This window comes from Hippopotamus amphibius, chromosome 7 (assembly GCF_030028045.1).
Source record: "Hippopotamus amphibius kiboko isolate mHipAmp2 chromosome 7, mHipAmp2.hap2, whole genome shotgun sequence".
NCBI classification, from domain to species: domain Eukaryota; kingdom Metazoa; phylum Chordata; class Mammalia; order Artiodactyla; family Hippopotamidae; genus Hippopotamus; species Hippopotamus amphibius.
This window is the reverse complement of record NC_080192.1, coordinates 77,957,819-77,977,855: the sequence shown is the minus strand read 5'-3', so window position 1 is coordinate 77,977,855 and position 20,037 is coordinate 77,957,819. Positions and strand designations below refer to the sequence as shown.

Sequence of the window (20,037 nt, the reverse complement as noted above, 5' to 3'; positions counted from 1 at the left end):
CACGTATGTAGCTGGGAGCCTTGAGAAACAGTCTGTTTCCTCCTGGTTTCCCCACAAAGTACATCCTGAGACAAAGTCTGATGTGACTGTTTTATTCAGGGATAAATAAATAAATTGGGTGGTCCCAGGGAGTAGGAGTTGAGGGAGCAGACAGGGGAGAGATGTGTTATCCAGCTGGACACCGCAAACGGTCTGCGGATGTTGCTCCTTAGAGCTCTGAAGAATCTTCTGGAGTAAGACTCAGAACCCTCTACCTAAGCATTGAAGTGGGAAGCATTGACACCCCTGCGGTCCTCATGGACGTTAACTCTGCACTTTCAGGTGATGTGCGTGTGAGACATTTCCCACAGGCATCCCACACCTCAGCATCAGAGAGAAGACCCGAAACAGGTGTGGTGGGGCCTGATGGGAGCTAAGGTGAGGCACCAAAGGTGCCCACCCGCCAAGGCCTGGGCCCAAGCAACGTGGGGTAAATGGTTGGTACTCAGACCACACTTCTCCAGAGAGAGCATGGTGCACATAAACGGAACTACATTATGCTGTAGACCAGTCCGCAAACAACGCGAGCCGCCTCTGAATGCACTGCTCAGGGGAAAATAACCACACCATCAAGGCTCTCTCTGCGGAGGACAACAGAAAAACAATCACATTGAAGAAAATCGTATTTGTGAAGTTCATCTTGAATGCTAGTGCTTGAGGAAAGCGGATTTCCTTGGAGAAATAGGATGGGTAGTTAGATGCTCACGGAAATGGAAAGGCACTTCTGGGTACTTTCCAGAGCTTTTGAAACAGAGAGCATCAGAGTGACATTGCATCTACCTCCCTAGCAAAGGCAGGCGTGTCTCTTCCTGGGAGGACCTGCGTCCCCAGTACCACTTTTACATCATCCATCCCTAATTTTGGTTCACATTTGGCTCCCAAATGGAAGGGAAAGAGGGTTGGGAGGTGGTAGAGAGTTTCCTGGAGAAACTCCAATGAGTTTCAAGAGAATAAGGAAGAGGAAGAGGTTAGAGAGAGTATGGGTGGGTGTGTAAGGAAGAGTGTCTCTAGTGGAATTAACTCATTCTCCACGTATAAATGTTTACAGTGAGTCCCCTACATAGGAACGAGTTCTGTTCCAAGAGCACATTCATAAATTTGATTTGTTCCTAAGTCCAACAAAGTTAGCCTAGATACTCAACTAACACAATCAGCTATATAGTACCGTACTATAATAGGTTTATAATACTTTTCACACAAATAATACATAAAAAACAAACCAAAAATAAAGAAAACATTTTTAATCTTACAGTACCATACCAGCTACACCACTGCTGTTTTTACGCTTGCTTATGGATATCCTGGGCTTGAAATAAAAACGCTGTACTACTGTACTCTACACAGTACTGTACAGTAAATACACAGAAGCACAACCACTTGTAGAGGATGCATGTACATGACAATGTACGCTACACACATGAACTAACTTACGTGATTGGACATGTGAACACATGTTCGCATCTTTGAAAGCTCGCAACTTGAAGGTTCGTATGTAGGGGACTTACTGTATTGGATACTTGAAGACAGAAGGACCATGGCGGGAGGCTGAGGGTGGGGGAGGCACATGCCTCATACTGACCATCTTCTCAGCAGGAAGCAGGGCAGCATGAGGAGGCCAGCTGTAGGCACTGGCACTAGGCAGGTGGCATGGACCCAGGAGGGCTGGGTGGCTGCCTGGCAGATGGGGCCAGCACAGAGTGGCGTCGGGGGGCACGTGTAGTCGTGGTTCGTGCAAATGGAAACACGTTTCCTAGGGCGAAGGCGCCGTACATGGGGACCCCAAAGGTGAACTTGCGTTAAAAAAAAATGTTTTGATAATATCTCACTGCAGTGGAGAAGAAGCTTTGAGTGTTTCCTGGAGTCTAGATTCTAGCCTTACAGTGTTCTCGCAGGTAAAGATTTATCTAAAATGCTCAGAGGAGGCTGTCATAGATTTTGATGCATATTTCATAGTTTCTGGCATACCGCTTGATCTCACAGGCAGATTTATGAAAACGCAGTGTTTATTGCACCACATTCATGTTTTAGTAAATGTGGTTACATTGCGAGGAAGAGAGAGGTCGTGGCCACAGCCTCGCCAACGGAGCTGGAGCTGAGTTCCCGAGATGCAGGGATGGGACCAGATGTGGTCGGCCTGGCTCTGTCAATAACTGCCCTCCTTGGGTTTGTAACCTTGGGGTCACCCTGCCTTGGGGAAGCCCCTGTCTCTTCTGACTCTGCAGGAAAAGAACAGCTCTCTCTACTTTCCGCCCGGGCAGGCAGCAGACCAAGCTGAGTATTAATAACACGTCCAGAGACAGGGCCTCAATCTTATCTGAGCTTGAAAGGAGTCGGGCTCATTATCCTGTCTGCTGCCCTCAACTTATCTAAGGAACCACACAGCGCGGATTCATCCTTCAGTCCCAGCTCCCCAGCGAACCTTCCCTCCTTGGAAACCTGAGAACGTTCGCTTCAAACGTGGCCCTCTGGGCCAGGCATCAGATGGGCCTGGCTCCCCTCTGATCTCCCCGAGCCTGGGAGCCGGGGGTCCAGGCAGCTGGCGTAATTCTACCCCTGCACAATCCAGCTTCTTTTCTTTTCCTAGACAAGATTTATAAGGCAGGGTGTAGTCTTACCGCAGACATTCCCAGGAGAGGCCCCGAGCTCCTGCGTCACGACAGCCCCATTCAGCTCCCCGCAAGTTCACGTTAAGATGGGTTTTTAGATAAAGTGTGGTTGATACTTAAGGCAAATCGAATTTGTGTGCAGTTAAGGAACCACCTTCCACAACTCGATGGATTGTGCTAACCTTTTCAGGGGAGGGGAGGGAGGGGGACGCTTTGTCTACCCCCAGGCTGTGTGTAGGGGCCGGCGTGGGCTTAGAGTCAGAAACAAACCAGATTGGAGTCTGGGCTACCTCCCTTGCTGGCTGTGTGACTTGGGGCCAGTTACTTAACCTCTCTGTGCACAGCTTCCTTACCTGCAAAAGGAGGGTAGTAACAGCCTTGCAGGGTTGTTGTGAGATAATGATTCTGAAGCACAGTCCCGAGCACAGAGAAAGAGGTCAATACAAGGTAGCCATTATGATGAGGTCATTTTGTTACTCCGTTTAGGCCACGGAGCCAACGGCTTTGCTGCTGTTGTTTGATACAGGGCGTAATTGACAAGTGGACAGTGTCAGGTGCAGAGAGGCCAGCACCAAGGAAGTGAGGTGGGGGGGACCAAGAATCAGACCCTGGGCTGTGATCCATCCCCGCCTGACTCTGTCCTGGTGGTCCAGGTACTTGCCAGTTAAGGATGTTGGGGATGGAGGCGGTGCTAAGCGACACAAAATAATAAATTACGTTGTGTACAAAGCGTGAGCCCTGCATTTGGGGGGCTGGAGACATTTCCACATGAGGGCCGCAAACGCCATGTGTGCAGGTGTGTCACCTTGCCACGGTGGGACGTGACAACGTGCTGCGTCTGTAGTGAATGCCGTTTTATTTACCTGGCGATGTCAGTTCCAGACAGCCCGGGCCTGGCTGCCGATCTGAACAGTAATCAGCGTCTCGTGTCGCCCTGTCTTTAGGAGAACCCAGGACACTAATAGCCTCCCCAGGGAGGCGCTGCAGCCTCACCGAGGGAGTATCTGTGCCAATGCACAGCCTCACGCGTCCTCATAGGTGGCAGCCGGGGATGAAAAGGGGTTTTCAACTTGGCTGACAGTTTCATTTAAAAAAGCAAAACAGAGTAAACACATGTTTCTGTTGGCCACAGCGAAGTGACATTTGTACTTTTGAACACTCAAAATTATTTCTAATGGAACCTCCGTTTTGTTTTTAAAGTCTAAATGCTTGAAGTCTCTTGGTTTGCCGTTCGGTACCCCCAAGAAATCGTGACCACAGTCCTATGCCCCACTCGAGTCTTCTGTATACAAAGCGGGTTGTGTTGGAGGAGCCCCTACGTGTGCAGTCACCCAGAGAAAGGATGTGAGCTCTTATAAGAATGGTTTTATTTCAATGTCCTTGAAATTGGATCCAGCCATTCTTTCATTTGGTATTTATTTGCTCTGTGCACAGTTTGGATGGATTGAGGCCCTACCGGTGGGGGCTTCCATTCAAGGCAAGATTCTGGAAGCTTCAGCCCAAGGATTTGAGGATTGTTTGGGTCCTTCCTGATGCCTAGACCCTGCTGTTCAGCCCTCCCTGTTACCTCTGCAACCCCTGCCTCCCCCACCAGGTGGTACTGGGGCGGCTGCAAGGCAGGAGAGAAGGTACAGTGCCCAGCAAGGAGCTGGTAGCAAGGAGGCCCCCCCCCCCGCCCCCTACTCAGGAGCTTGGACCTCCCTGTGGACATCCAGCCTGCACCGTGCCTGTCACCCAGCCCCTGGGAGGATGCAGATAATTACTACAGGGACTGCCGGCGTGGTTTCCTTTCCCACAACTAAATGTATTCCATCAGAGTTTTTTCTTTGCTTAAGTCTAATTGGTGCAGTCATTATGTCAGAGCGAATGTTATTATTTTAATCAAAAGCAGTAAACTAGAAAAGACACTCTGTATCACAGCTCTCCTCTCCCATCCTAGTGCTAGGATCCTTAGGAAGGAGCCAGCGAGACCTGATTATGTCCTGTCGCCACCAAGCCAGACCTTCCAGGCCCCTCACAGAACACATAGAAAACTGGCCTGCTGGGTTTGCCCCAAATGATCTCAAACAAGGTGGTGAATCTACATGTGTATAGACTACATCTATGTAGATAGAAAAAAAAGAAAAAAGCTCTGTACTACTCTCCTTCTAGGGTGTGTTATTTGACCCTGCAGGATTCCTAACCATCCAGGATGCTGGGCACAGTAGCAGGGGAGGTGTGTGTTTGTTGAGTGAGTGAATGAACTATTATGCAGTGTCCACTCATGTGACACTGTGCTGTGCTGCAGGAGGCACGCTGAGCACCAGCTCCACCTTTGGTGAGCTTGTGTCCTGTCTGTGGGTGTTGGGTGACAGTTACCAGTGATGAGAAAAAAAACCCCAAAATGGAATTTGTTTATGCTTTCACCCAGCAAAATGCCTATCAGATGACAGAAAAATCAGAATGTCTGTAGGTAGAATTACAGTGCAAAGTTTTATAAAGTCATCAAGGTAAATCCCATTTTGCAAAATTGCCACAAAATTGTGAATGTTCTCATGGCCCTAATTCAGAACACGTTCCTTAAACAAAGAACATCTTGGTTTGATTCCATTTGTTTTGAAGCCCATATTGTACGGATTTTTTCTTCAGTGTGTTATAAACATGTGAGGATAGTAAGTGAAAACTCGGATCATTTTTCAGATGCATAGGTTTCCAGTCAGCAATTATATAGAGGACTAAAACATGGTTAAATGGGTTAAATGTAATCAACATGCATTTAATCTAATTCTCATCTAATATTTAGGACTCTATGCTTAGGGTATCAGCTCTCTGGTTTTTTTGTGCATGTTTACAATCTGTCAGTTAAGACACAGATATCTCCTGCAAGTGACACAGCAATGCCCTCATTATGTAGATGGTTCTTGGAAGTTTTCCAGAGAAGTGAGGGAAATATCACAGGAAACCCATGGTCCTATCTTAGGCTGAAAGCATGTAACTCTGGCTTTGCTGTATTTTAACATATAGCCTTGCACTGAGAACTGTTGTAAACAGTCCAGGTTTCTCTTTGCAGAATGTTGAAAACAAGCTGTTGTATTTGTTTGCTAGGGCTGCTGGAACAAAGTACCACAAACTTGGTGGCTGAAACAACGGAAATGTATTATCTCCAAGCCTGGAGGCTGGAGGTCCAAGATCAAGGTGTTGGCAGGGTTGGTTCCTTCTGAGGGTTGTGAGGGAAGGGTTTGCTCCAGTTCCCTCTCTTTGGCTTGAAGATGACTGTCTTCATGTTCACATGGCCTTCCCCTTGTATCTGTGTCTGTGTCCAAATTTCCCCTTTTTATAAGGACACCAGTCATCTTGGGTTAAGGCCCGCTCTCCTCTGCTGTGACATCTTAACGAATTACATCAGCAGTGATCATATTTCCAATTGAGGTCATATTCTGAGATACTGGTGATTAGGACTTTAACCTGTAAATTTGAGGGGGACACACTTGAACCCATAACAGCTTTGGAGGGCCCTGCCTTCCACCCACTCACTCTCCTTTTCCCTGTCCCCTCCCTGCCCTTTTCCAGGCCTGTCCCCATGGGTGACTGAAACACCCTTAGAGACGTGTCCCTTTGCATCTTGGAGATGACTTGGTTTTCAGGGATCTCACCTGATTGTAGTCATGCCCAGGAGAGGCAGAGACATACCAGTTACCTGTCTAGCACCTGTGTGCCACAAATCTGCACTGCCAAATTCTGATCAGTGTGCGAATTGTTACAAAACTGTGCATTCAGCCTGTCACCCTCCCATCTCTCAGGAGGGAGATTGGATTGACGGGACCGCAAGATGGGATGAGAGCTGGTGTACCTTGCAGCACGAATCAGAGCAGAGAGGCAGGGGGTCGGGTCAGGCTGGCACACTGCACTGCTGAGTGCGTGCCAGCAACACTTGGAGCTTGGAGTAGGGACAGTCCCACTCACACGGGGATGCAGGACTGAGACCTGAATGATCACAGGTGCTCTTTTAGGCAACGTGACATTGTGGGAGTGATGGCTTTGCAATTATTGCTGAGGTTTCTTATTGATTTTGGAATACCTTTTGAGATTAACCTTCCGATGTATTCAAAAGGGCCTCATAAACAGAGACAGAAGATAGCCTCCTTTTGGCAGGTTCAGCTTTCTGTCTGGAAGGGACAGGAGATACCCCTGGAAAGAGCCAAAGACCAAAATCAAAGACAGCAATGTCAGAGGGAGGGGAGCCAGGCAGAGCTGGGTTTGAGCCCTGCCCCCGTCTCTTCTGGCTGGGTGACTTTGGACAAGCTGTCTGACCTTTCTGACCACTGCTGACCCCTCATCCGCTCAGTGCACATCACAGTGTCTGCCTCAGGGAGCTGTCATGAGGCTCAGCGTGCCCACAAAATGCACTGTGATAGCTCCAGTATCGTTGGTGACATCTTCCTCCCTGGGCCCAGCCCCAGCTAGCAGTAGAGGCATAAGCCCTGCAAGACTGTCCCAAGTTCACTTGATGGCTTGTCTTTGCCACAAAAGCTGCTCTCAGGGTGCAAGTGGCCCTGAAACTGTCCCCTCCCCGGGCTCCTGACTGGCTGCTGAGTTCTGCATGCACAGCCGGGACCGCACAGCTTCCTGAGCAGCAGGGGGCCCGCGGGCAGGAAGGGGAAATGAGGGCGGCCGGGGCTGTGCACACCTGGGCTGGATCAATGGCCACGTTGTGCAGCAGGCCCCCCAGGGGCGGCCGGAGGCCGGGGCTCTGTGGCTGGGCGTCCGTCATCGCCTGTTGGGGCCCTGGTTTGTTTTTCAAACTTTTGTTCGTGTGATTTGCAGCTCCAGTAACTCATCTGTAACTGCCCTACCTCCTGACAGTCCCCATCACCTCTCGTATTTTCTTGCTGCTAATACAGTTCTCCCTGTCTGTCTCTCTTTTTCTGATTTTCTTCAGTCAGGTGTGGATGGGTAAGTGGAGGCCTAGAATGAATGAGAATATTGGAGTGGGAAAGGCTATCTAGGTTATTCTGGAAAGGTCTGTGTTTAGCTCACTCAGTGGTGGTCGGCCAGCTCTCACTGCCCCGGTCCTAGCAGATGTGATGGCACCTGCCTTGGCCAGCAGGAATCACTCACCTGCACTCTGCTTACTTGCCTGCTGAGCCCATCTTAACCACACCTGAAAAAGGACACCTTGCCCAAATGCAAGTTACAGATAAAAAAACCAAGACTTCAAGAGACTTAAAAATTTCTTGCTCAAAACCCACAACCAATTGCAATTTTTGATGTGATGTGGGGATCTAAATGAACCTGCCAGTGGCCTTGGCTGTACCTCTCCTTGTTTATTCACATGGGAGGTCTGTGTCCTGACGTCTCCATGAAGTATCACTTCATATGCGTATGTGTTTATGAACATCGTGAATAACTCCTGCAAATATTCACTGGATGGAAACATGTTTCCAAACTACACTAAGATGGGCCTTGCTTTTTTTTCTTTTCTCTTTTTAAAAATTTTATTTGATTTAGTGTTGTGTTAATTTCTGCTGTACAGCAAAGCGTCTCAGTTATGCATATATATTTTTTTTTCCATTATCGTTTATCACAGGATACTGAATGTACTTCCCTGTGCTATATAGTAGGACTTTATTGTTTATCTTTTTTTTCTGATTAAATGATGCAAATTTACTTAAAATCCCAAACTTTCCAAGAACATACATGATTTCACTTCTAGAGACATGCCACTGAAAATTGGTGCCTATTTCTCCATTTTCTTTTTTTACACTGATATTAACTGTATCATTATTGCTATTGATTCTTTTGGATGTGAGCTTATACCATCCAAACTGCTCTGAGCTTGCATTTTTCACTTTCCATGTCAGGACAGAGAGGTCTAACTCATTGTTAAGACATGAATGGATTCCACTGGGTGAAGGTCCCAACGTTCATCTTCTTCAGAGTTCATTTGGGTTACTTCTGTGTTTTTAGTACTTTGATGTTTTTAAACGAAGCCACAAGGGACATTCTTGAGTCTTCAAGCACTTATAGATGGGTTTTGGAGGCTTGTATCTTAAAAGTAGAAATCCCAGGTCAAAAGGTATGACCTTGAAACATTTCAATAGATATTGTAAGTCAAAAAGGTGTACTGATTTACATTCTCACCAGCCATGGACCCGAGCATTCATTTATTTCTTACATACTCAATGATGCTGCTTCTCAGTGGCCCATTTTTGGCTTCACCAGTCTGATCAATGAAAGAATGTACCATTGTAGTTTAGTGTGCATGTTTTGATTGTCTCCTGAGGAAAGCTGTGTCAGTAGCTTTCCAGGCTTGGGTTGGTTCCTCCTGGCCAGTCTGCTTCTCAACTCTTTTTCTCATCCCTTCATGTTTATGTGATTGGGAAAGGCCCATGAATTGTAGTGGAAGCCTCAGCAGAGCCTAACCAGAAAGACAAACCAGCTTCAAATTCATGCCCTAAGTTCAGAGCAGAGATTTTGAGTTTTAGACCAGAGGTACCAGCACACACTTCAAGCCAAGAGTCAGTGCAATGACTTCAAATCTTGTCCCCAAGACACTTTCTGGCTGCCTTGGTATAACAGAATGATGGCAAAGGGGATGCCAGCACTCAAGGGTGGTTCTGTTTCATTGGAAGGTGGTTCTTCTCCAGCCAGTCAGGTGGGCTTCTCAACAAGCTTTCAGAGGGTAATGTCCCATTGAAAGTCAACTTTCGGGGACAAAGGCTTGGCCATGGAGCCTCAGCCCTGCTACCTGCCTTCACCTCCATCCTTTCTAATCTGTTTCCATCATTTCCAGTGATTTCTCATCTCAGCACAGGGTGTGTGTTGGATGATTATTTCTTTTGCCAGCTGTGGGTCTCACCTCCCCAATAAGAGTCTAAAATTTTGGGGGGCAGAGACCAGCTCTTATCCTACTTTGGTGCCCACCCAACCCCAACAAGCCTCACCTGTGGCAGGTGTGGAGGAGTGCTGCCCTGGAACTGAAGGGCCCTGGTGCGAACTGTTCAGATTCCCCAGGCGGGTTGAGCTGCCTGCCCCCATCCCCCGCTCCCAGCTCCAATTTACCCTCACCTAATGAGGCCTGGAAATGAGCCAGTTCCAGAACTAGCCAGAGACCTGACTTGTCCAGGTGGCCCTCAGACCACCCCCAAAGCCAGCCTGGACCTCTGTCCCCAAGTGAAACTTCTCATAAAACATGTGCTATGTTTCTCCTCTCAGACGCATACTCCTGAAATTAACTTGTCACCACCCTCACCTCATCAGGCTCCTGATGGAAGGCAGAACTATGTCTACTCGTGTACCTATATCTGATTTTTTTTAAAGGAAAAATGCTTCCATTTGTAGCACTGTGTATTTCTTTAGAAATTTCTGGAGATCAGTGTTTGAGTACTGTGTTGCTTTCATAGTACTTGGCCTAAACGTCATTAAGCCTGCTTTAGCTAAGCTTCACACTTCCCAAGTGTGAATAACGTAACTCATTCAACCCCACTTATAAAAAGAGGAAACATGCAAAGCTCATTAGAGGTTCTCAGGCATTCTTTCAGGAATTAATTGCCAGATTTTATACCCCATTAGAGCCTTTCCAGCTCTCTTTAGGAGCCATTCCTAAAATCAAGACTTTATTAACACTTTTGAACACATTTGCTCTCTGACACCTCCTATGAAAGGAAAAATTACTTTCCTTAAATTTCTGTACCTGCAGAAGAATATGGTGGACTGTAATATGAATGAAAACTTGTAGAGTGCTGTGATTGGGGAGGAGAGATTGTGTTACAAAGGACCAAAAAATGATTGAGGGGTCAGGAAATGGAATGGTCAGGCACATGGAATAATTCAGGCTGGGGAAGAAAGACCCTGATGAATGACTTAGAAAAAGAAAGCTAAGGGGACTTCCCTGGTGGCACAGTGGTTAAGACTCCACGCTCCCAATGCAGAGGGCCCAGGTTCGATCCCTGATCAGGGAACTAGATCCCCGCATGCCACAGCTACCATCCTGATCCCATGAACTGCAACCAAGAGATCTCACATGCAGCAATGAGGATGCCACATGCTGCAACTAAGACCCTGTACAGCCAAATAAATAAATATTTTTTTTTAAAAAAAGAATCATCAATGATCCTATTATTAAAAAAAAAGAAAAAGCTAAGTTCTCTCCATTATAAACCTTTCACACTTTTAAAAATTGGTGAGCATTTCCACGTAGCTCTATGTGTATTTTAAATTTCCCTTTGAAACTTCCTTTTTGACCAATGGATATTTTAGAAGTATACTGTTTAATTTCAAAGAGTTTAGAGATCTGCCTGCATTCTTTATCTTATTGAGGTCTAAATTGATTCCATTATGGTCAGAGAACACAGTCTGTGTGATTTCAGTGCCTTTACATTTTTTCAGATTTGTTTTATGGGTAAAGTTATGATAGGTCTTGATGACTGCGTCATGAGCACTGGAAAAAAAGTTATCCTGCTCTTGTGGGGTGGAGTATTCTGTGTGTGTCAATTAGATGATGTTGGTGAATTGCATTGTTTAGATCTTATCTATTCTTGCTGATTTTTTCTTTATTCTAGAAATTCTCTCAGGTGCTAAGAGGAGGGTGTTGAAGTCCCCAACTATAACTGTGGATTTGTCTGTTTTACCCTCCTACTTTAGTAATTTTGCTTCATGAATTTTTGGGCTGTCTTTTGGTGCATGCGTATTTAGGATTATTATTTTTTTTCCTTGTGGATTGAAACTTTTTTTATTATGTGATGTTCCTCTTTGTCCCTGGTGATTTTCTTTGCTCTGAAATCTGCTTTGTCAGATACTAATATAGCTATTTCTGTTGATGTATTGTTAATGTTTGCAGGTTATATCTCTCCCCATCCTTTTGCTTTCAGCTTACCTATGTCACTGAATTTAGTGAGCTTCTTGTAAATAGCATATAGTTGAAACGTTTTTTAAATTGAAGTATAGTTGACTTACAATGTATTAATTTCTGCTGTACAGCAAAGTGATTCAGTTATACATGTACATACATTCTTTTTTAAAAAAATTATTTTCCATTATGGTTTACCACAGGATATTGAATATAGTCCCCTGTGAGTTTAAACTTTTTTTAATCCACTAAAGCAATCTCTGCCTTTTTAAAAATTGAGGTATAGTTGATTTACAATATTATATTTCAGGTGTACAACATAGTGATTCAGTATTTTTATAGATTAGACTCCATTTAAAGTTATTATAAAATATTGGCTCTACTCCCTATGCTGTACAGTATATCTTTGTAGCTTATTTATTTCATACATAGTAGTTTTTCCCTCTTAATCCTCATCCTCTCTTCCCTCTCTCCACTGGTAACCCCTAGTTTGTTCTTTATATCTGTGATTCTGTTTCTGTTTTGTTTTATTCATTCGTTTTATTTTTTAAATTCCAAGTATAAGTGTTAATATATAGTATTTGTCTTTCTCTGACATTACACTAAGCATAATACCCTCTAGGTCCATCCATGTTGTTGCAAATAGCAGAATTTAATTCTTTTTCATGGCTAATATTCCAATATATATAATGGAATTTTTTAAAGCTCTTTATTGGAATATAATTGCTTTACACTCTTGTACCAGCTTTTGAGGTACACCAAAGTGAGTCAGCTGTATTTATACATATATCCCCATATCCCCTCCCTCCTGCGACTCCCTCCTGCTCTCCCTGTCCTGGGCCTCTAAGGCATCACCCATCATCGAGTTGATCTCCCTTTGTTATACAGCAACTTCCCACTAGCTAGCTATTTTACATTTGGTAGTGTATATATGTCTATGCTACTCTCTGACTTTGTCCCAGCTTCCCCTTCGCCCCCCACCCCCATGTCCTCCAGTCCATTCTCTGGATCTGCATCCTTATTCTTGCCCTGTCACTGGGTTCATCAGTACCATTTTTTTTTTTTTTAGATTCCATATATATGAGTTAGTATGCAGTATTTGTTTTTCTCTTTCTGGCTTACTTCACTCTATATGACAGACTCTAGGTCCATCCACCTCACTACAAATAACTCAATTTCATTCTTTTCTATGGCTGAGTAATATTCCATTGTGTATATGTGCCACATCTTCTTTATCCATTCACCTGTTGATGAGCATTTAGGTTGCTTCCATGTCCTGGCTATTGTAAATAGTGCTGCGATGAACATTATGGTACATGTTTCTTTTTGGATTATGATTTTCTCAGTGTATACTGACAAAGGATTAATCTCCAAAATATACAAGCAGCTCATGTAGCTTAATACCAAAAAAGCAAGTAACCCCATCCACAAATGGGTGGAAAATAGACATTTCTCCAAGGAATATTTTATATATATAAGGAATATTATATATATATATATATATATATATATATATATGTCACATCTTCTTTATCCATTCATCTGTTAATGTACACCTAGGTTGCTTATATATCTCGGCTATTGTAAATAGTGCTGCTACAAACATTGGGGTTCATGTATCTTCTTTTTTTTTTAATTAAAATAGAGTTTATTAGCTTTTCTTTTGATATAAACATGAGGAAGAAAAACCACATAAGTTGTAGCATTCTTTTCAAAATAAAACTGCAATGAATACTTGAGTTTCCAAGCTCCAAACTCCATAAACAATATTTTTTGAGGTGGTAGATTGTAATATTTTATATACCATTATTTATCATTTAGGTCTCTGTCCTTTAAAAATGATGGAACCTGCAGCACTCAATATAATGGGAAGCCCTGCTATAAAAAGAGAAGGTATTTCTGGCCCAGAAATGCTTTGTTTACAGGCAAAATTCCTAGGACTGTATTTGAGAAGATAGGCAGAAAAAGATTTCACATAGTTGAGAACACTAATCTTTCTTTCTTTCTTTTTTTTTTTTCTTAATATTTCAAATTTAGGTGACATCATTACCAATCTCCTAAAAGACTGATTACTGGACCTCCCTGCCTTTTGAAGCCTGAGGTAAGGGTTCCTAAGGTTTATATGTTTCAAGCAGAACTTGAATTGAGACAACTACAGCCAGGTTATTAACACACAGGATAGAAAAGCTGTTTTACAGCACTTACTTTCCTATCACTACTATTAGGGTCCAGTTCCTTTCAATTTATTACTTGTGTGTTAACACTGTTGTTCATAATTCCTTTACCAAATCTAGAAGAAGAAAAAACAACTTAGGTGATCAAGCAGGTTAACAGCCCAGCCTTGCAAAGGATTATTTTAAATAGAGGAGGGGCAGGTCTGTGAAGATATAAAGTATCCCCTGAAGTCTTAGTGCAATTTTAAGCTTTGATACTTGTAGATGTATAAATGCTACAGACCTACAGAACATCATCTGAAAGTTTAAGCTGAACTTCCTCTAAACTCTTCTAAGCTTTGCAAACTTCAAATACCAAGCTCCCAATTCCAGTTTTTTGTTTCGGCCCATTGTTTGCTATCTTCAAGAGGGGCTGAAACAAAAAATTAAAATTAAAAGCTTAATGTTCAAAATCTACAAAACTAAATGAGTTCAGAAGACACTCAGGTAAACTCCCAAACGATGCCTTGCCAGTCTGCAGCATTCATACTTCTGCAACAGTGTCCTGCAGTGTCAAGCACACTTATATTAAAGCTTAAAATTGCACCAAGACTTCTGGGACACCTTCTATTTTATTACCTGCTTGCTAATTACTGGACCGCCATGTTGGCTGGAATTAGGAAAATAGCCTTTAATACAAGTATTTAACAAAGAGGAAAATCATCAGAAAATGAGAAGCACCATTAGAGTCAAAAAGAAATGCAGCACGGACTCAACAGAAGTAGATGATAACATACTTTCTCTGCTTATGATCCCAAACACGCTAATAATGCTAATAAGTAGTGCTTGCAAAGAATTTGAATGACAAGTGTTATTCAGCAGCTTTTTGGTTTAAATCGATTGCCAATAATGACGAGCAGCTTCAATGATGTAGTAGGGAGGAAGAATCCTTCAAACTGAACAATGCTACAACAGTCTGTTCCCAAGTGGCTTTATGAGAGTTAGGAGTCCCATGTGTTATTGGTAATACTGCACTGATTCTAAAGGAATATACAGCATTATGGGGGAGTGGGGCAAGAAAAGGAAAAACGTAAACGTTATGTAGTTAGTGTCTTTAAAGTCTAAAAATTTAAACTGGTAATTAAAAAACCTCACCTAGTTCAGAGCGATTGGCCTACAGAGTAAGCAAACAACTGTGTGTGGGTTGGGAGCGTTTAGCTTTGGAGTGGTTTTTGTAACTCTGTTTACATTAAAAAGGACAGAAGAGTGTGTTGCATTGACAAGGTCCCGTTCTTTCCTATGAGCATAATCCTCACTGTCCATGAGTCTCTTGAATTCAGTGTCTTTCTTCTAGGTGAAAATACTAACTTTGCTGGTTTCTGAACAGGAGAGGTGATATTTCTCCAGTCCTTGTTGCGAGGGGTTTATGATGTTACAACCCCTCACTTCTTCCTTAAGAGAGGATGGCGTTGGAGTGCTGGATACCAATGAAATGATCAACGCTGAGGACCTTCTTAGAGCAGCTCTGCACAAGTCTTTGTATTTGTCGTCACACAATCTGGAAATGGCCTCTAGCTTCTGCGCCCGCTCTTTGCTGAGAGGAGCGAACAGAAAGCTCAGGTTGTTGTCATCCGCTAAGGAGCGAAGGTCAAAGTAGTATTTGACATAAACACTGGCAGGAACATTAATATTAAACTGAAGTAGCTCCAGAAAGAGCCTTTCCATCTCAGTCATGTCCTCAACTGTAATGTCCTTAAGGATCTGGCAGTCGTCCACATTCCATAGAGCCTGATGGTCCCAAACGTTGGAGGCAAGAAGAATGGCTCCCAAAACAATTCTTTTCCAGTTAGTGGGGCAAATGTCGATCTCAGTATAAATTAAAAGCCTTTCTATGTAAACCAAAGTTACTGTTGCACACTCAGCAGTTGTGCAGCACTAAACAGAGTGCAAACAAATCTGTAAATGAGTTTATGTTCAGGATCATGCTTAAAGTATTCCTCTGGAAGCTTTTCTCGTGTGAGTGGATGTGATCTCTCATCAAAAATATCCAGGGATCTGTTTGCATGCATCTCTGTTCTTTATGTGGTAAAATATCGCTAAGGCCACAATGGTTTAGATGGCTGCTCTTCACCTTTTCTCCCACATCCATTTGAGATTTGCTCCGGAAAACTGTGCTTGCCCTTGGGTGGTCAGAAGGGTTTGATTCCAAAGCAAAGTCTTCGGGCATCTCCCGGTCACTGCTGTGCTGCAGGTGGTGGCCTTCGCCGGCTCCGAAGTCCAACCCGGCGGGTTCCAGGGCAGCTGGCACCAGCGCTACAGCCACCGCGTCCCCGGCCACCGCCTCGTAGACCTCAGACTCATCGTCCGACTTCGCCGACCCCTCGCGCGGGCTCAACTTGGGGCTGGCATTGGGAGACACGCGACAGCTCAGCGTGCTCCCCATGGGGCGCCTCCGCCCCTCGCCGCCGCCGCCTCGGCTGGTGCCCCGCCTCCGCCGCGCTCAGCAGCCGCCCCCTCCCCCAGCAATGGCGCGGCGGGCACCGGCAGCCCCGGGCGGGCTATGCCAGGGCTGAGCCACGCACGCAGACGCGGCCTCGCCCGCCGCTCGCCCGCCTGCCCCGGCCCCGGCCGCACCCCCGCCGCCACCTCCCTGGAGCCAGCTCATGTATCTTCTTGAATTAGTGTTTTTGTTTTCTTCAGGTGTACACCCAGAGGTGGAATTGCTGCATCATATGGTAGTTCTATTTTTAGTTTTTTGAGGAAACTTGATACTGTTTTCCATAGTGGCTGCACCAGTTTTCATTCACACTGACAGTATACTAGGGTTCCTTTTTCTCCACATCCCTACCAACGTTTGTTATTTGCAGACTTCTTGATGATGACCATTCTGACAGGTGTGAGGTGATATCTCGTTGTGGTTTTGATTTGCATTTCTCTCAAATCTCCAATCTATCATTGAGCCCATCCAATACTTTAAAAATTTTTCAGTTATTGGATTTTTCAGTTCTACAATATCCCATAGTTTTTTTTTTTTTAAATAACTTGTACTTCTTTGCTGAGGTTTAATTTTTTTTCATTTGTGTCAACAGAATTTGTAATTGATTGTTGAAGCATTTCTATAATGACTGCTTTAAAATCCTCTTCAAATAGTCCACGGCTGATTCATCTCAGTATTGGCATCAGTGGATTGCCTTTTTTCATTCAAGTTGTGGTTTTTCTGGTTTTTGATATGACTGGTGACTTTTTTAAAAAATTGTTTTATTGAAGTATAGTTGATTTACAATGTGTTTATTTCTGCTGTACAGTAAAGTGATTGTTATACATATATATTCTTTTTCATATTCTTTTTCCATTATGGTTTATTACAGGATATTGAATATAGTTTCCTGTGCTATACAGTTGGACCTTCTTGTTTATTCATTCTATATATAATAGTTTGCATCTGCTAATCCCAAACTCCCACTCCATCCCTCCCCCACCCCACTCCCCCTTGGAAACCACAAGTCTGTTCTCTGTGTCTGTGAGTCTGTTTCTGTTTTGTAGATAAGTTCATTTGTGTCATATTTTAGATTCCACATGTAAGTGATATCATATGGTATTTGTCTTTCTGTTTCTGACTTACTTCACTTAGTATGATAATCTCTAGGTTCATCTGTGTTTCTGCAGATGGCATTATTTCATTCTTTTTTATGGCTGAATAATATTCTCTTGTATATATGTACCACATCTTTACCCATTCACCTGTTAATGGACGTTTAGTTGCTTCCATGTCTTGGCTATCGTAAATAGCTCTGCTATGAACGTAGGGGTGCATGTATCTTTTCAAATACGTGTCCGGATATATGTTTTGTCTGGATATATGCCCAGGAGTGGGATCACTGGATCATATGGCAACTCTATCTTTAATTTTGAGGAAGCTCCATACTATTTTCCATAGTGGCTGCACCAATTTACATTCCCAAACTGGTGATTTTTTATTGTATCCTGGACATTTTAGCTGTAATGTTAGAAGACTGCCTTTCTAGGTTTAGCACCCAGGCTACTTTTGTGAGTTATGAACAGAAACAAATTTCACAGCCTTCGTGGTGCTATTTTGATCTGGTTGATTTATCTAGTGTTGAGGTTCCCACTGGTCCTTCCCCGTGCTGCCACAGGGGTGGGAGGGATTTCTCTTGGCTGGTGCATCTAGATGAGGGAAGGGACACTGCAGGACCTGGAAATAGAGTGATTCCTGGGCAGGATCCCCTGTGCCTTTGGGGGCAGAGAGCACTTCCTGGGAGAGGTGCTTCTTGTAGCAGTTTCCCTCTTGCAGATTCTACCCTGCCACTTGGTGCCTCTGGGTTGGAGTCTCAAGCCTTTGTCAGGAGACAAAGAGGTTTCCTGGGCTCAGAACTTCCTATGGAAGAGCCCCCTTGCCAGGACTGTGCATCTTCCTGGTGTCTCTCAGTGGAGGAGGAGGGTCTCAAGCCAGTAGGAAAGGAGAACACTTCCCTTTGCTGCATTTTGTCAGCAGGGTTCCTGACCCATCCCTTTTGGGGGGCACAACTCCTGTTCTGTCTGGGGGAGGAATGAGCCTACCTAGGCCATTTTTCTTTTGCAAAGTTGGGGACTGGGAAATAAGGGGCCTATGTCATTTTCATCTCGTGGGTGGACAGTTGGAGAAGACAGCACAGCCATGCTGCCTTGTTACTCCTCTAGTTTCAGTCTTTTCATTTTCCTCTTTCCACCTTTCGGAGGCCTCCTTGGTTGCCTCTTACATTAAAGCAAACATACACGTATTTGGGACCTAGGGCCAGACAGAGTTCTTAGACTTGATGTCACAAACACAGTCCAATTGATAATTTGAGCCTCATCAAAATTAAAAACTTTTGTTCTCTGAGAGACCCTGTGAAGAGGATGAAAAGACAAGCTACAGACTGCAAGAAAAGATTCTAAACCACACATCCAATGAAGCAATACTATCTCAAAACTCAGTAGTATCGAGGTTGTGAGAAGACACACCACAGACTGGGAGAAAATATTTGCAAAAGTCACATCTGAGAAAGAACTGTTATTCAAAATATACAAATAACTTTTAAAACTCAACAATAAGAAAACACCCTGAATAAAAATTGGGTAAAGAGCTGAACAGACACCTCACCAAAGAACATGTACAGATGGCACAAGAGCATCCTAAGAGATGCTGCACATCATATATCACTTGGGAATTGCAAATTAAAACAGCAATGAGGCACCACTATACACCTATTAGAATGGCCAAAATCCAAGTCATAGTCAGCACCAAATGCTGGTGAAAAGGTGGAAGGACAGAATTCATTCATTGTTGGTGGGAATGCAAATGGTACGGCCACCTTGGAGGACATTTTAGAAAAACTAAACGTCCTCTTACTCTGTATTCCAGCAATCTTGCTCCTTGGGGTTTACCCAAATGAATTGGGAACTTGTGTCCATACAAAAACTTGCACATGGATGTTTATAGAAGCTTTATCTATAATCACCCAAACTTGGAAGCAACCAAGATATGCTTCAATAGGTGAGTGGATAAATAAACTCTGATACAGGCAGGCGATAGAATATTATTCAGTTCCAAAAAAAAATGAGCTATCAAGTCATGAAAAAACATGGAGGATCCTTAAATGCATGTAACTAAGTGAAAGAAGCCAATCTGAAAAGGCTACGTGTATAGTTCCAATTACATGACATTCTGGAAAAGGTAAAACTGTGGAGACACTAAAAAGACCAGTGGTTGCCAGGGGTTAAGGAAGGAAGGATGAATAAGCAGAGCACAGAGAATTTTTAGGGCAGTGAAATTATTCTCTATGATACTGCAATGGAAGATACATGTCATTATCATTTGCCCAAAGCCATAGAATATACAACACTGAGAGTGAACCCTAATGTGAACTATGGACTTTGGTTGATGATGTGTCAGTGTAGGCTCATGGGTTGTAATAAATGTCCCACTCTGGTGGGGGGTGTTGATAGGCGGGGAGGCTGTGCATGTGTGGGGACATGTACTTTCTGCTCAATTTTGCTGTGAACCTAAAACTGCTCTGAAAAATAAAGCCTATTTTGAAAAAAACCTCAAAAGTAAAACAACAACAGCTCAATCAGAAAATGGAGCGAGAGAGTAGCACAGACATATATATACTACCAACTGTAAAATAGACAGCCAGTGGGAAGTTGTTGTATAACAAAGGGAGTCCAACTCGAGGATGGAAGATGCCTTAGAGGACTGGGGCGGGGAGGGTGGCGGGGATTCGAGGAGGGGGAGTCAAGGAAGGGAGGGAATACGGGGATATGTGTATAAAAACAGATGATTGAACTTGGTGTACCCCCCAAAAAATAATAAATAAATAAATAAAATTAAAAAAAATAAAAATATATATTATCAATAAAAAAAAAAAAGAAA

At 43.8% G+C, this 20,037-nt stretch overlaps 1 pseudogene; it reads right to left on the bottom strand.

Annotated features, from left to right (window-relative positions):
• Positions 1 to 15,078: 15,078 nt before the first annotated feature.
• On the bottom strand, positions 15,079 to 16,068 carry LOC130857372 (cyclin-Y-like protein 1; annotated as a pseudogene).
• Between the last annotated feature and the right edge of the window lie 3,969 nt (positions 16,069 to 20,037).